Raw genomic sequence first — 16,315 nt, 5'->3', positions numbered from 1 at the left:
ACAGATGAAGAAACAGGATTAGAGGGTTAAGTAACCTCCCAAGGTTACTCCGCTAAAAAAGGGGTAGAGCCAGTTTTTAAACATTCAGAGCTTGTGTTCTTGTTTACTTTTACTGAAAAGATAATACAGTACAAAAAAGTACATATTAAAAAAATAAGTCTCTCTTCTACCCCAGACTCCTACTTCCCCTTCTCAGAGGATATCATTCTTAATTTTGAGAAATATTCTAGGTATTTACAAGCATATATATATGCATGTGCCTTTTTCCCCTTTCCCCCCTTTCTTTTAAAAAATTTATTTATTTATTTATTTTTGGCTGCATTGGGTCTTCATTGCTGCGTGCGGGCTTTCTCTAGCTGCAGCGAGCAGGGGCTACTCTTCGTTGCGGTGCGTGGGCTTCTCATTGCAGTGGCTTCTCTTGTTATGGAGCACAGGCTCTAGGCACTCGGGCTTCAGCAGTTGTGGCAGGTGGGCTCAGTAGTTGTGGCTCACAGACTCTAGAGCTCAGGCTCAGTAGTTGTGGTGCATGGGCCTAGTTGCTCTGTGGCATGTGGGATCTTCCTGGACCAGGGCTCGAACCCGTGTCCCCTGCATTGGCAGCCGGATTCTTAACCACTGCGCCATTTCCCTTCTCTTTTTAATTTTTTTTAATTTTTAAAATTTTTTATTTTTTGCGGTACGCGGGCCTGTCACTGTTGTGGCGTCTCCAGTTGCGGAGCACAGGCTCCAGACGCACAGGCTCAACGGCCATGGCTCACGGGACTAGCCGCTCCGAGGCATGTGGGCTCTTCCCAGACCGGGGCACGAACCTGTGTCCCCTGCATCGGCAGACGGACTCTCAACCACTGCACCACCAGGGAAGCCCCCCTTCCCTTTTTTAAAGCACAGGATTATATGCTATACCAGTGGTCCCCAACCTTTTTGGCACCAGGAACTGGTTTCGTGGAAGACAATTTTTCCACCGGTCGGGGGGGATGGTTTTGGGATGATTCAAGTGCATTACATTTATTGTGCACTTTATTTCTATTATTATTACATTGTAATATATAAATGAAATAATTATACAACTCACCATAACACAGAATCAGTGGGAGCCTTGAGCTTGTTTTCACTTGCCACTCACTCATAGGGTTTTTTAAAATAAATTTATTTAGTTAGTTAGTTTTGGCTGCGCTGGGTCTTCGTTGCTGCACGCGGGCTTTCTCTAGTTGTGGCGAGTGGGGGCTACCCTTCATTGCGGTGCACGGGCTTCTCATCGCAGTGGCTTCTCTTGTTGCGGAGCACGGGCTCTAAGCACACGGGCTTCAGTAGTTGTGGCACGTGGGCTCAGTAGTTGTGACAGGCTCTAGAGAGCAGGCTCAGTAGTTGTGGCGCACAGGCCCAGTTGCTCTGCAGCATGTGGGATCTTCCCGGACCCGGGCTTGAACCTGTGTTCCCTGCATTGGCAGGTGGATTCTTAACCAGTGCACCACCAGGGAAGCCCACTGATGGGGTTTTGATATGAGTCTGCAAGCAATTGATTTATTATGGTCTCTGTGAAGTCAAACCTCTCTGCTAATGATAATCTGTATTTTCAGCCGCTGCCCAGCTCTAGCATCACCTCCTTAGCTCCACCTCAGATCGCTGGGCATTAGATTCTCATAAGGAGCGTGCAACCTAGGTCCCTCGCATGCACAGTTCACAGTAGGGTTTGCGCTCCTATGAGAATCTAATGCCACCGCTGATGTGACAGGAGGTGGAGCTCAGGCGGTAATGCCAGCAATGGGGAGTGGCTGTAAATACAGATGAAGCTTCACTCGCTTGCCAGCCACTCACCTCCTGCTGTGTGGCCCGGTTCCTAACAGGCCATGGACTGCTACCGGAGGTTGGGGACCGCTGTGCTACACTGTTATGTACCATGATTCCCCCCATACCCAACACATTTTGAAGATCTTTTGCTATTACAAATATTGCTGCAATAAACATTCTGGTACCCAATCTTTGCAGACATGTACAAGGGTATCTGTAGGACAAATATCCAGAAATGGAATTCCTAGGTCAAAAGGTAGTGCACACTGAAAATCTTGATTGCTAGGCCAGAGAAGTTGTAATAATTTATATTTTTACCTATCACTCTGGAAACTCCTATTTCCCCATATTCTCATAAGTGATATATATTGCAAACTCTTTATCTTGGCTAATTCAGGAAGTGAAAAATAGCATCTTGCTGTTTTAAATTTGCATCTTTTTAACAGATATATCAACTACTTGTATTTTTTTTTCTGGTATGTGTAATCAAATTTTCCTTATTGATTTGTAAGAGCTCTCTGTATATGAAAAAGAGAGGTCCATTACCTATCATATGAATTGCAAATATTTTTTCCCTAGTTGGCATTTTTTCTTTGTGAAATTTTATTTTCCAGAGAAGAAATTTACTTTTTTTTTCTTTCAGTACGCGGGCCTCTCACTGTTGTGGCCTCTCCCGTTGCGGAGCACAGGCTCCAGACGCACAGGCTCAGCGGCCCATGGCTCACGGGCCCAGCCGCTCCGCAGCATGTGGGATCTTCCCGGACTGGGGCAGGAACCCGCGTCCCCTGCATTGGCAGGCAGACTCTCAACCACTGCGCCACCAGGGAAGCCCGAAATTTACATTTTTGATGTAGTTCAATTTATCAGTTTTTTTCCTTTATAGTTTCTGGGTTTTGTATTTCGCTTAGAAGAAACGGGGCCTACAATGTTAGCCACTACGCTATGCCGTGGCTATTTATTAATAATGTGTACCAAATTGGGTTTGTTTCACCATATGTAAACATCTCTGACAATAATTGGTTCAAATGGATTTTAAAATTTTTCCTCTCACTACTTTGGAACTTCAAGAGTTGGCTGAATATTGAAGGCTGTACCAGTGTGCAGTGTGCAATTTCAAAAAAGGAGGAAGATCAGAAAAAAAAGAAATAGGAGAATGGAGACATTCATTCATTCTTTCACTTTTATGGCTTTTCATAAAAACAATGTAATAAATACATATAACAGCCTATATACTATAAACACAGACTACGTCTGCAAAAATACTGATTGCCTTCAGCAAGTGACACTGGGGAGAGATGAGGGGGATTATATACCCTTTTGTACCATTCTATGAATATATAACCTATTAAAAAATAAATATGCTTTTTATTAAACTGAATTAACTACTAGACAAAGATTTTCCTAAGGCCATTTAATAGGTAAAAGAGATATAGAACCTGCCTTTAAAGAGGCTTATGCTCTGGTGGGGAGGATAAGTCATGTACATAAGTGAGGACAATACAGAACAGAACATGGTACGTATCCTGAGAGCAGAGAGAGTGTATGAAGAGAGGTTCGAGCAAACAGAGGTCACATTTTAGGAAAAGGAAGTGAACTGAAGGTGGTGAACAGAATGCTGGGAAGTGGTTACTTCAGTGGGTAACAAGTACACTTACATCTGTGATGTAGTTAAATTTATCAGTTTTGGGGGTGGGTCTTAGCTCCACAGTCCCCTAAGCATTCCACACAAGTACACTAGGTGTGTAGCATCACACATCTTGGACTTGCTAAAGAATACAGAAAGAGCTCTTTCCGTCGTTTGATATTCTCGAATAGCATAGGCACTGGGGATTGGATGGAGGAAGGTAGGGGACGGGGTACACAAAACCAGCCCCCCAGGTCACTGTCTGGTCTCCCTCTTGTTCCCTGGGCTCCAGCTGTGTGGGCCTTCTTCCTTTCCTTGTCTGAGCAAAACTCCTTCCCAGCTGAAGGCATTCGCATAGGCTGTTTCCTCAGCCTGGAAGACATTTCGCTTCCTCTTCACCCTACAATTCCTACTCACCCTCAGCCTGAAATGCCACTTCCTCAGGGATGCCTCCCTAGCTCCCATCTGGGTAAGCTTTCCTACCCTGCCTATAGCTCTGTTTGTAGCCCCTATCACAATGGTAATTTAAATATTTATTGTGTAATTAAAAATACATTTTCCTCAATAGCTCACATGTACTATTGACACTGACACCACATCTTGCCTTGTTCACCCTGGTATAGTCCCAATGCCTCATATAGTGACTGGCACATGGCAGATATCTAAAAAATATTTATAAATGAAAGAAGGCATGCATGCATGCTATTCCTAGCCAGTTTCTTACTTGGTAAAAACTAAAACTTCTAACAACATCCACTGAAACAATGCTGGGAAACCAGGGAATACATATGCATGTACCAGCTACAGAATACAAATTGCATAATTTCAGGGACCCCACATATGAGGTCAGCACACTCACATTTGCATTTAAAATCAGCATGGCACTGGCACAATATAAAGATGAACAGTAAAATCCATGCTAATAGTCTAACATTTAAAAGGTTCTCAACTTAGAACAACATTAATAGCAAATAATAAACACCTTGACAAGTGAAAGGAGAGAGAAACTGTGGAAGAAAGGAAGAAAACTTTATATTTAAAAACCTGAGGGGCGGGCTTCCCTGGTGGCGCAGTGGTTGAGAGTCTGCCTGCCAATGCAGGGGACACGGGTTCGTGCCCCGGTCCGGGAAGATCCCACATGCCGCAGAGCGGCTGGGCCCGTGAGCCATGGCCGCTGAGCCTGCACGTCCGGAGCCTGTGCTCCGCAACGGGAGAGGCCACAACAGTGAGAGGCCCGCGTACTGCAAAAAAAAAAAACAAAAAACCCTCAAACGGCACTTTTTCCTTGTTTTTCTGAACAAGGGACCCCGCAATTTCATTTGGCACTGGGCCCCACATATTATGCACTTGGCCCTGCAGACAACTCTCAGTGCTCTTTGCCCAATGTCGCGGCATTAAGTGCCTGAATCCTGTGGGCAAACCCCACAAAGATGCTGCCCCATCTCTGCTGTGCAGCTGTCTCCTGGGTTTTCTCCCAGAGCTGCTGGGTCACACAGGAGTCAGGTCTCCAAGCGCAGGTGTCTGCCTCTGACTGTGCACTATGCCCGACTGCTCTTTCATAACGTAGCTTTCTCTTTCCTCAAGGCCAGCAGTGTGAAAAGGAGAGACGATTCTGGAAAGAGGATGGCTCCCCACAGCTACTGATTCATGATTACTCACTCACTCAGTAATCGTCATCAAGGGCCTACTTCGTGCCCAGGCAGTGTGCTGGTGATAAAAAGGTGAATAATGCACGAACCCTACCCTCTGGCAGCTACAGCCAGCGGGGAGGCAGACACGCACACTAAGCAGTGTGATCCTCAATCTAAGAGATAAGCGTAGGTGATTCTGTGGAAGCAAAGGAAGTGATTTCCGCCTGCAGAGGTGGATGGAGGAAGAACGTTTCCCTACCGTGTGAAAGGGCCTTTGCTCTGACTTTCATCTGTAGCCAATGGGTGGCACCAAGGAGTGGTCTGGGGAAGTTTTATTGTCCCCTCACTCTCAAGCCACCTCAAATAACTGCAGAGTTTAAGCAAACCCAGCATGCTTGTTATGTGAATAGAGCTTCAAGACAAGGCTCCTAACACTCTCTCCAACAAATTACAGCCCAGTGTCTCTTATATAGAAATTCTAGTGTTCCCACTGTTTATCACAAGGTCATCTTTTTTTTCTAGAGGAATCTTTCACCTAGTCAGAAATATCTTAGAGATTTTTTGCTAGAGCATCCTAACATTCAAAGTAAGGTTAGCTTTCTTTTCCTTGTTAAAAAGGAAAGTTCTAAGGCATTCTGGTCTGCTAAGGTACTCTGTTCTTTCCTGGTGTGGGTAGGAATTTTCTCCTTGGCACTGCTGTGTCCTTAAAATAACAATAATGCTTGTGCAAACACCACTTTGTACTTGAGGGGTGCTGAGTTCCTTGTTTTCAGTTACCGGATCTCCTTTTTTAGGTAACTGAGTGTTAGGCAAAGACTCCTTCTTAATTAATGGGTCTATCTTAGCAACCCACCCTGGAACGGCTTCTCCCCAATCCCTGTAGCGCTTGGGATCCCACACATCACAGGACTTCCTCTGGACTCCCCAAGGATCAAAGCTTCCCGCCAGCCAGGGACTGTCACCAAATCCCATGGATCAGGGGCTGAATACAAGGAGAGTTCAAAGGTAAAGTTACTCACAGGAGCCTCTGTGGTGGGCAGGATATAGGCAATCCCACAGAGAAAACCTCTCATTAAGAGTTCAACACACCTGCTCTTCATCCCCCCACGCATCAAGGCCCCAGGACTGCAGGGAAAGGTGGAGGTGGAGGGTGTGAGTGGGGTGGGCCGGGGATATCTTAAAGAAGTACCCGGATTCCTAGTCTGAAAACTCTTTGGAAAGGGGTGGGGTTCAGGTCCTTTATTAAAAGAATTTAGAGTGTGAGTGCAACATGCACACACACACTTTCTCTCCTCCTTCCCTCCCCCTCCCTTTCCAGGAGCCAGTTCCCTGGAGCACAGGAAGCTGATGCTTCAGGGACAAGGGCAGTCTTTAGGGTTAGACGTGGCTTGGCAAAACATACTGAAAAGGGGATCGTGTGAGCAAAAGACTGCCTTGGGCACACAGGTGCACTTACAATGGAAAAGCAGGAAAACAGTGTTTGACTTTCAATGAGCTTGACCCCGAACACACCCAGAGTGGTTGTTGTATCTCTGCATTAAGACCTAAAGAAGAGGGCTTCCCTGGCAGCGCAGTGGTTGAGAATCTGCCTGCCAATGCAGGGGACATGGGTTCGAGCCCTGGTCTGGGAAGATCCCACATGCTGCAGAGCAACTGGGCCCATGAGCCACAACTACTGAGCCTGCGCGTCTGGAGCCTGTGCTCCGCAACAAGAGAGGCTGCGATAGTGGGAGGCCCGCGCACCGCGATGAAGAGTGGCCCCCACTTGCCGCAACTAGAGAAAGCCCTCGCACAGAAACGAAGACCCAACACAGCCAAAAATAAACATACAAATAAGTTAATTAATTAAAAAAAAAAGACCTAAAGAAGAAATACATGATGGATATCTTTCTTCTCTTTAGTTCCTAAATTTATTTATTTGATTATAAAAACAATATTAAACACAACCCAGAATATCTGGGAAACAGAGGAAGGAAAAAAAATCTTTAGTCAGACTACCTCTCTAACACAAACTCCATTAGTAAAGACATTTAGCAATTAGTAGATTTATTTACATTTGAAATAACTTTAATATTTTAAAAGTCACACTTCTAAATAGAACTTAGGTGAATGAAACTGCTATTCTTTGGTATTATTTTGTGAGATCAATAAGACACAACACAAATGGTGATAGATGAGACATTTACAGAAATAAGAATTCCAGAAAGCGTGATCTAGCAGAGGACTTTCCACCTATACTTCTGTAATATTTAGGGGAAAAATGGGTTACTAAATATAAAAGAATTAAAAAGTTAAATGCTAGCATACACTAATTGTACTTAGAAATTCAGTCTTCTATAGAGCTAATAGAATTGTGGCTCCCTTTGTGGCTAAGAAGTAAGTACTAGGCACAAAGACAAAAACAGACAAAGAACAGGGAAGTCAGACATTGAAATAAAAGGCAGGAGCCGACACGAGAGTCAAGTGAACTGGAGTTGGTGGCTGGAGACCAGCCTGGCAGACAAAAAGATTCTCTAGATTGGGGCCCAGAAGAAGAGGAGACCCCAGAATCCAAATAATTCTGTTAAAAGACACGCTGAAATAAGCATTAGGTGTGGTATAAGGAAGCTGTAGGTCCACCTCTGAGAACGCTCATTTTGACCACTGTGCTTCCATGTTATAACCAACATACAGCTTGGTGGCTGAGGGAAGTGAGAGTGATCAGAAGAGACTAGTTATGGGACAGAGTCAAGGATCATAAACAGAGCACAAGCCAGCCGACATTTCCCGAACTGTGTGCAGGAGACCATGCTCAGCATGCTGGGTGATGAGGGCCAGCTCCAGCCTTCAGGAGCTCACCACCATCTGGGGGAGACAGACATGGACAGTCGAACCTAATGGTCTGCTGGCAGGCGAATCGGGTGAAGTGAATCCCGACACCCCAGTTATCAGCTGGAGGATCTTGAGCAAACCACCTCGGCTTTCGGAACCCCGGAGATCTCTGTAAAATGGGAATAACACTGCCTCCTTTGAAGGTTGTTGTGAGAATTACTGTCTATAAAGATCCAAGCACAAGGATTTGCAAGTGATGGCTGCTGCAGAAGCGGCACTAATACTGTGATCTCTGTGAGGGTCAGGACTGTCAATCTTGCTGCTCTTCTATCACTGAGGCCTCGAGTACAGCCTGGCATGCAGCAGCTCTGGCATGTAGTAAACCTTTGACAAACAAATGAATGAACGAACATATGATAACAATAGCTAATCCTCACATAGTACCTATTATGTGCCAGGTGTGGTTCTAGGCATTTTATCTATAGTAATTCAATCCTCACAACAACACAACAGAGAGAGGTACTGTTATTATCCCCAATTTGCCCACACAGCTAGTGACAGGTGGAGGCAGGATTCAAACCCTGGCAGCCTGACTCAGAGCGAATGCTCTTTATTAACCACTATATTATTCTGCCTCTGCAGGTGGTTATTATTTTCACTACCACGAAGTGGGGAGCATAAAGCATGTAAAGCACTGCCTACCTTACAAGTTTATTGTGAGATCAAAAGAGATAATGCATATGAGAGTACTTTGCTATCACAGCGTGGTGATCAATAATTCAAAGTATCATTGCTACTATTATTCTGACACTGAGGTAGTTGGGTTTACCACCAAGCGGCTAAGAAAATGAGGGGAAAGGCACGGCTCTGAAAATGAAAAATAGAGAGCAGGAGCCAAAGAAAGAGTGCTCAGGAAGATGAATAAATGGAGGAGAGTTAGAAGAAAAGGGAAGGGCTGTAAAAGAGGGGAAGAGACTCCATGCAGTGTGATGTGGTATCAGGGCCAGAGTCGGTACCTGACGGTCGGGAACACCGTCTGTGCCACTGCACAGAGCTGAAAGCACCAGCAAGGACTCTCCTGGACAAGCAGAGAGCAGCTAGGCTCTGAGGTCTTGGAGGCGAGCAGCCTCTCTAGGATAATGGGCAGGAAACAAATAAACTGGGGAAGCAGAATGGAGGTAGACAATCTGGACCTCATTCAGGGTGCTCTGGTCTAAAGAAGAATAAATGCTTTACTGATAAAACCCCAAAGTTCACTTTGATGGGTCTGTAAAAAAGAAGTCAGGACCAATTCAAACGGAAAGACCGGGCTTTTGAGACACTTCATTGAAAAGCATTGGGTGGGTCAGCAAAGAAAGACAGGATTACTAATGTCTAAGAGATTCCTATCCATGCCTGACAGATAGAGAATCTCAAACATGCTGAAGTTCAGGGCGGCATTCTTGTTAACTGGAGGTTACTGAGCTTTTCAAAAACCTTTTATTCCTAAAGTATTTTTCTCTGCTAGACCTAGAGATAAATGGCATTTTTACCCTTTCCAGATTGTGTCTGGCTGTTAAATAAGGAGGGCATCTCAAGTGCAAGTTGGAGATGGGTGGGGAGGGGATGAGGGGGGTATCATGCGTGATTTTCATTGAAGAATAAGGGGGAAATTTTAACTGGTTATGTGCCCAAAATGCTACAGGGATGTAGACAGTCTGGGCAGTTTAGGGACAAACACCAAGATGGCCTTCATGGTTAACCCCTGGGAGGGGTGACAGCTCAGGGATCCTAAACAGAAAGTAGGTGCTGGGACTCTCCACTCGCTGTGGCAGGGACGGGAGCAGCAGCCGCGGTGGCTCTAGGAGCAGCGGTGGCAGCATCTCTCAGAATGTCTTTAAATAGCAACCTGAGGAAGGCAGCAGCTTTCCTACACCCCCACAGGCATGGAAACAGAACAAAGAAGGCAGGGGAAAATGGCCGGAGGATGTACAGAGGCAGCAGGCTGCTGCTTGTAGAAGTAATGGGGCGCTTTGTCCTTAGAAGGTGATTACAATCCCAGCTTTCAAATTGTACTCAATTACCACGTCTGGGGGGAAAGGGCTTCATCTTTCTTGGCCCTCGAAGCTTCCCTGCTGAGGCAGCACAGTTCTGCTCCCTTTCTGCACCTAACGCCTCCCACAAGGGATTAGACATCGCCTGCAAAGGCTCACTACTACCATTTACTGAGTGTTTACTACGCTTCAGTCACTGCGCCAAGCCCTTCACGCACATTATTTCATTTAATCCTACGAGGTAGGTGTTATTAGGCCCAGTTTGCAAATTAGGGAAAGGGGATTTAGAGAGGTTTAGTGATTTGCTCAAGGACACAGCTAGAATTCAAACCTGTATCTGTCAGGTCTAGCTGCAAACCCTGTTTTTAAACACATGCAGTTAACTAGGAAATCCAATACACAGGAGGATGCTATGGAGAGAATTTGACCTTTTCCCTGCACCATCAAAGCAGTTTATTTGGATGGGGCCCGGTTAGGGAGGAGGGGGAACAGCAACTGGGCTGCTGGCTGACTGCAAGGTTTGGGTTTCCTCTGGGGCACTGGTTTGCTTGGGGCATCCTGCATCACCCCAGGCTCACCCGGCTCACACAGCCTCAGGTCCAGCTTGATTGGCCATGAGGGAAGTGCAGGCCACTCTCCTTAGGGGTTCTGCTTAGTGGAATTCAGTGCTCTGTGCAAGATGCCTCAGGAACAAACGGTTATAGAGTTAGACCAAAGGTCAGAGAAAACCACAGTCACTGACACATCAGAGGCTCTGGTGGGGTTGGCAGTATGTGCTAATATACACATAGCATAGAATAGACGTGGACTAGGCTGGAAAAAGCAACCTGCCCACCCACACCGAAGTATGGCTACAAAGCCCAGACTCTGCCTCTGAGCAACACCATCATTCTAACATAGTGATTCTCTACCTTGGCTGCACAGTACGATTCCATGGAGAACTTTTAAAATGCCTGGGCCCCCACCTCACACGTAAGAATCAGAACCTTACGGGTAGGGGCTCAGGGCTTAAAAAAATTTTTTTTTTAAATTTCTTTTTATGCTCTCCTGGTGACTCTAATGAGCAGCCAGGATGCAGCAGTGCAGCATGTTAGGAAAAAACACTGGGTAGGAGACAGTAAGAGATACGTCATGGTTTCCAAAGAAGGGCTCACTACAACAACTCTGCCCATGAAAAATCTAAGTGCCAAGAGCAAGGGTGACAGGATTGGGACATGACCTGCTGCACTTCTTGGAATTTTCTTAACTATCGACAACCAGGTTTTTATTTTCCAGCAAGGGGACTGGGTCAAAATCTTTTTTTTTTTTTTTTTTTTTGCGGTACGCGGGCCTCTCACTGTTGTGGCCTCTCCAGTTGCGGAGCACAGGCTCCAGATGTGCAGGCTCAGCAGCCATGGCTCACGGGCCCAGCCGCTCCGCGGCATGTGGGATCTTCCCAGACCAGGGGCAGGGCACAAACCCGTGTCCCCTGCATCGGCAGGCGGACTCTCAACCACTGTGCCACCAGGGAAGCCCCCAAAATCATTTTTGATGCACAAATTAAGACTGCATCTTTTTTCCAAAATATTTAAAAAATATGTTCTTTGGGACTTCCCTGGAGGTCCAGTGGTTAGGGCTCTGCACTTCCACTGCAGAGGGCACGGGTTCGATCCCTGGTTGGGGAACTATGATCCCACATGCTGTGCGGTGTGTCCAAAAAAAAAAAATTCTTAAACATGTGTATTGGAGTGTAATTCTGAAGACACAGAAAGTTACAGGCTCCCAAAAGGCATCTGTAAGAAAGTGAAAGGATAAAACGCAGGCAGCTGCCTCCTTTACTAGGTTAGCTGTAATTATGGCAGAAACCTTCACACAGATGGGAGGAATTAAGGAAAATACATGTGCTAAAATTTTGACAGCAATGTACATATATACATATATACATATATATACACACACATTGAGTGTGTGTGTGTGTGTGTGTGTGTGTGTGTGTGTGTGTGTGTGAGAAGCCAAGTTTTGAAATGCAGACAGTTCTGGCTGCTCGTCAATATTCATTCTGTCACTGTGCCTCAGGACTCCCTCTCCCAGCTGATTTGGGGACAACATGTCTACAACCCAACTGCAATGAAAACTTTAGGCGTTTCCAAGTAAGGAAGGTAAAATTCCCTCCTAACGAGAATTTGTTTGGACAACTTCTGTTCTTGGGAAACCTGAACAGAAGAGTTCGGGAACTGCAAGAGTTTGGAAGCCCCAGAATTTCCAGTTTAAGATCTAAGAAGTCTTTATTGCAAAGGCAGGTACAAAGAAACTTAAGAGATGTATTGTCCCATGCCTCTTAGAGAAGAGGTTTCATGCACTCTCTCAACAAACATTTATTAAGCATTATTCTGTGCAAGGCAGTGTGCTAGATTTGGGGAACATAAGAATGAATGGAAAAGTAGTAAAATTCAGAGACAGACAGGATGGTGACTGCTAGGGGCTGAGGGAGGGGGAGAGTTAGTATTTAATGGGTACAGAGTTTCAGTTTTACATGATGAAAAGAGTTCTGTGGAGGGATGGTGGTGATTGCAGCATAAAAACATGAATGTACGTAATGCTACTGAACTGTACACTTAAAAATGGTTAAGATGGTATATTTCATGCTATGTATATTTTACCACAATTTTTTTAAGAAGTGACTGGTGTGTTCAGGGGCTGTCCCCTGTTGACATCAGATGTGAACAAAGCATTACAATATCTACTCTAGTCTTGAGCTGATATTTAAAGTACTGTAGAGCCTGGAGAAAGGAGGATTAATTTTGCCTGAGAAATGAGAAAAGGCTTTTAACATTTAGAGTCCTAAAGGATGAACAAAAGTTTATCAGATGGACAGGTCGGGGGCAGGAGGAGAAGGCATTTGAGGCATAAGAAACAGTATGGACCAAGATCTGGAGGCAAGAAATAGTACGCAGACTATGTAGAGCTGGCACGAGGTTCTGAGGGCTCATGAGGGGAAGCTCGGGAGAGACAGTTATAAAGTCAAGCAGGGTCCAGATTATAAAGGGCCTTGTATGTCATATTAGGGAGCTTGGTCTTTATCTTAGGAACCACAGGGAACCACTGAGGAAAATGTTACCTGAGGACTGGACTTCAGCAGATTTGCATTTCAGAAAGATCCCTCTGGCTGCTCCCTTACCATGCTGAGTAACTGAATAGCTGCCGTTCAGGAGAATTAAAGAGTAGAAGAAAGTCCCAGTGGTTAAGGAAACAGAAGTCCTAGGAACCCAGGTTTGTCCCGATATACTTGTAACAGTTTACCTCTTCCTCAAGTATAATCTCAGGCCTGTTGTAATTAGTTCCTTCAGAACAGCCAAGCTGGCAGTAAAACTGCCTGGGTTTATACTCAGCTCTCTTCTGTCTGACCTGGGCATCTAAATGTAAACTTTCTGGACCTCAATTTTCTTACCTGTAAATAGGGTTATAGGCGTATTTATCTCACAGGGTTGTTAGGATTCAATGAGATAATGCATGTAAAGAACTCAGTGCCCTGCCTGGCATACAGTAAGCCCTTAATACACGTTAGTTACATTATTAAATACTAAACCTCAGAGAGCATGAAATTTATTTGGAGCAGATTTGCTAAGAGCAAACAAACAGTGGGGCGATAAGCAATGAGCTGGAACAGACCCCAGAGCATCAATCCAGACTGTCATTTTAAGTCACCCCAAGGAGGGTACACTTAGTCAGAACTCCTCCCTTTCAGAGGATAGAGCAAAGATAAGTGGGTTTTGCAATCTAGAGGCCCATCTGATTATTAGCACAATCACTCTCAGAGGAAGAATAGATTCCCAATCAAGCTGCAGGGCAGGAGGCAAGTCCTAAGACTCTCACTTCCCAGCTTGGCAGTCCCAGAGGCATTTGGTCTCCTTCAGTTTTTCCCAGCTCCCTGCCTTTTCAGTTCTGTGTCCATTATGGGAAGTTGCTGGATGGCATAGTCCAGTTTAGCCCATGATTTTGGCAAGGGCTAGTGGAACATGAGGAAGAGTAAAAAGGAAGCCAGAGCTGTTTCCTCTCTCTGCTCTCTGAACAGTTCACACTGTCAGGTACTGGGAGGTCAGGGCATCTGGGTTCAAGGCTGGCCTCAACATTCCCCTCTCCCTGCTCCATCGTTCTCGGGGACAGACAGTAAATAAGCTGTAAGGAGAGAGTCTGACCTGTTTTCCTTTTTGGTATCAGGTTTCCAGGATCTGAAGCTGCCTTCTGTTAGCCATGATCTTTGCAGGAAATGCCCAAGTGACTCAGTTCCTGAGTCCTTCAGATGACAGTCACAGAACGTGTGCGCACAAGTTCTGGAACCATACTGCCTGGGGTCACCTACCGTGCTGCCACTTACTAGTTGTTGAACAAGTTACTTATCTTCTCTGTCTTAGTTTCCTCATGTGTAAAATGGGGATATTAGTCATACCTAAATGGGATCATTATGAAGATTAAATGAATTAATTAAAGCACTTAGATATATGTGCTACCATATAATAAATGCTCAATAAAAGTATTTTTGCCAGGTTTTAATATACACTGAATTTTTCAGGAACGCAAGTACCATATGAAGTGAGAGGAGATAATATTTTGATTTGTTTGGAATTTTACAGAGAGAGTTTACCATTTTGGAAAATCAGGCTTACTCAGTGTACTTCTGAGTTGCCAGTACAAGATATTTATTATTAATTTGTATTTGTAGCTGTTACATCCATGATGATTCTACATATAAGAGCAACTGAATAGTTCATTATATCTTAGAGTTGGCCTAGACATTTATATATTAAAATATGTTATTTTATTATAAACTAGTATTCTTTTATTCCTTCTTTATATTATAGTTGGGACATTATATTGATTTTTAAAATATACATGTAGGTTACATAGCTATACATTTCATTTCAGGAGAATAAAAAGGGGAAACTCTAAAATATTCGTTATAATAATTTGTAACAATAAAAGTACGCTGGAGGCTTCCCTGGTGGCGCGGTGGTTGAGAGTCCGCTTGCCGGTGCAGGAGACACGGGTTCGTGCCCTGGTCGGGAGGATCCCACATGCCGTGGAGTGGCTAGGCCCATGAGCCATGGCTGCTGGGCCTACGCGTCCGGAGCCTGTGCTCCGCAACGGGAGAGGCCACAACACTGAGAGGCCCACATACCGCAAAAAAAAAAAAAAAAAAAGTATGTGGGGTCTGATCTGATGCTGCTGTTTCCAAACCTGGTGCTTATCTTGTGCTCCAGCTCACCCTGATGATGTTACCTAAGACATCCTTGATAAAAAGATGAATCTTGTTGCAGTGGATGAATGAATTAAGTAAGAGGAAGAGGGAGAGATACTATACTTCCATGAGCACTCGGCCAATGTAAGCTCCCAGCAACAAGTGGAAACGAGTGCTAATTCTTCCTGGCATTAGCTCTGGAAAATCAGAACTGCAGTCTCTTCATGAACTTCGTTTCCTCAATTCATAAAATAAGATGGTTGGATTATTTCCCAAAGTATGTTCCACGGAACATTATTACTTGGCATGCTTATAATGAAAACAGGGTTCCTTGGTAAATGGCCGAGGAACTGAGGAAACTGTTGATTTTAGCTGCAGGGCTTCTCAGACCCCCTAAAAGGCAAACATGCACCAAATGTCGAGGGGAGTGTACAGCTGTACACAGCATTTTCCAAACTTATTTGACCATGGAGACCTTATGTCAAAGAAGCAACTCATGGGGTTAATAAGCCAAAGGAAATTTTTGTGAAATATAAATGAAATAGTCTCTAAGGCCTCTTACAGCTGTAACGTTCCAAAATTCTGTGCTTAAATGACAGTACCTTCTTCTTGGCCATTTTATTTTTTATTAATTTATTTTTTTGACGGTGCCGCGTGGCATGTGGGATCTTAGTTCCCCAGCTAGGGCTCGAACCCATGCCCCCTGAAGTGGAAGTGCGGAGTCCTAACCACTGGACTACCAGGGAATTCCTTCTTGGTTATTTTAGATCAGATTAAGAAGGGTAAGGAGAAAGCTATCCTACAGAAAATAAAATAGCATCTGATGCAGAAGAGGAAGACGAACCAAGTTCTAACATATGTAAATCTATGTAAATGATTATATGGAAGAGGCAGAAAGGGAGCAGTTTTAAATGCTAGGTCTTCCAAACTGTCACTTATGTTATCACTAGAAAAAGCTGAACATTTATATTTTAGCAGAAACAGCAGAGTACTGAGTACTAATCTTTTCAGTTTTACTTCTTAAATCCATCACTAATGTCATATGGATTTGGCCAAATTACTGTTGAGGAAATCTACGGGACTATGCCCTACTCCTAGGCACCGGGCCCAGGCTCTCCTCTCACAAATGGCTATGGTGGAGGCTGAACACGGTTTTACACAAACCAGCAACCCCATACACCCCACCTGGCCCAGCCAAGTTGGTTGACTTGGG

The 16,315-nt window shown here is 44.7% G+C and overlaps 1 protein-coding gene across 1 annotated transcript in view; it reads right to left on the bottom strand.

The window, feature by feature from the left end:
* Positions 1-16,315, bottom strand: part of TANGO6 (transport and golgi organization 6 homolog) — a 177,634-nt gene that overhangs the window by 1,692 nt on the left and 159,627 nt on the right. The gene's annotated exons all lie outside the window — the stretch shown is intronic.

This window comes from Grampus griseus, assembly GCF_964374135.1.
Source record: "Grampus griseus genome assembly, chromosome: 19".
NCBI classification, from domain to species: domain Eukaryota; kingdom Metazoa; phylum Chordata; class Mammalia; order Artiodactyla; family Delphinidae; genus Grampus; species Grampus griseus.
This window is presented reverse-complemented; position numbering and strand designations above follow the sequence as displayed.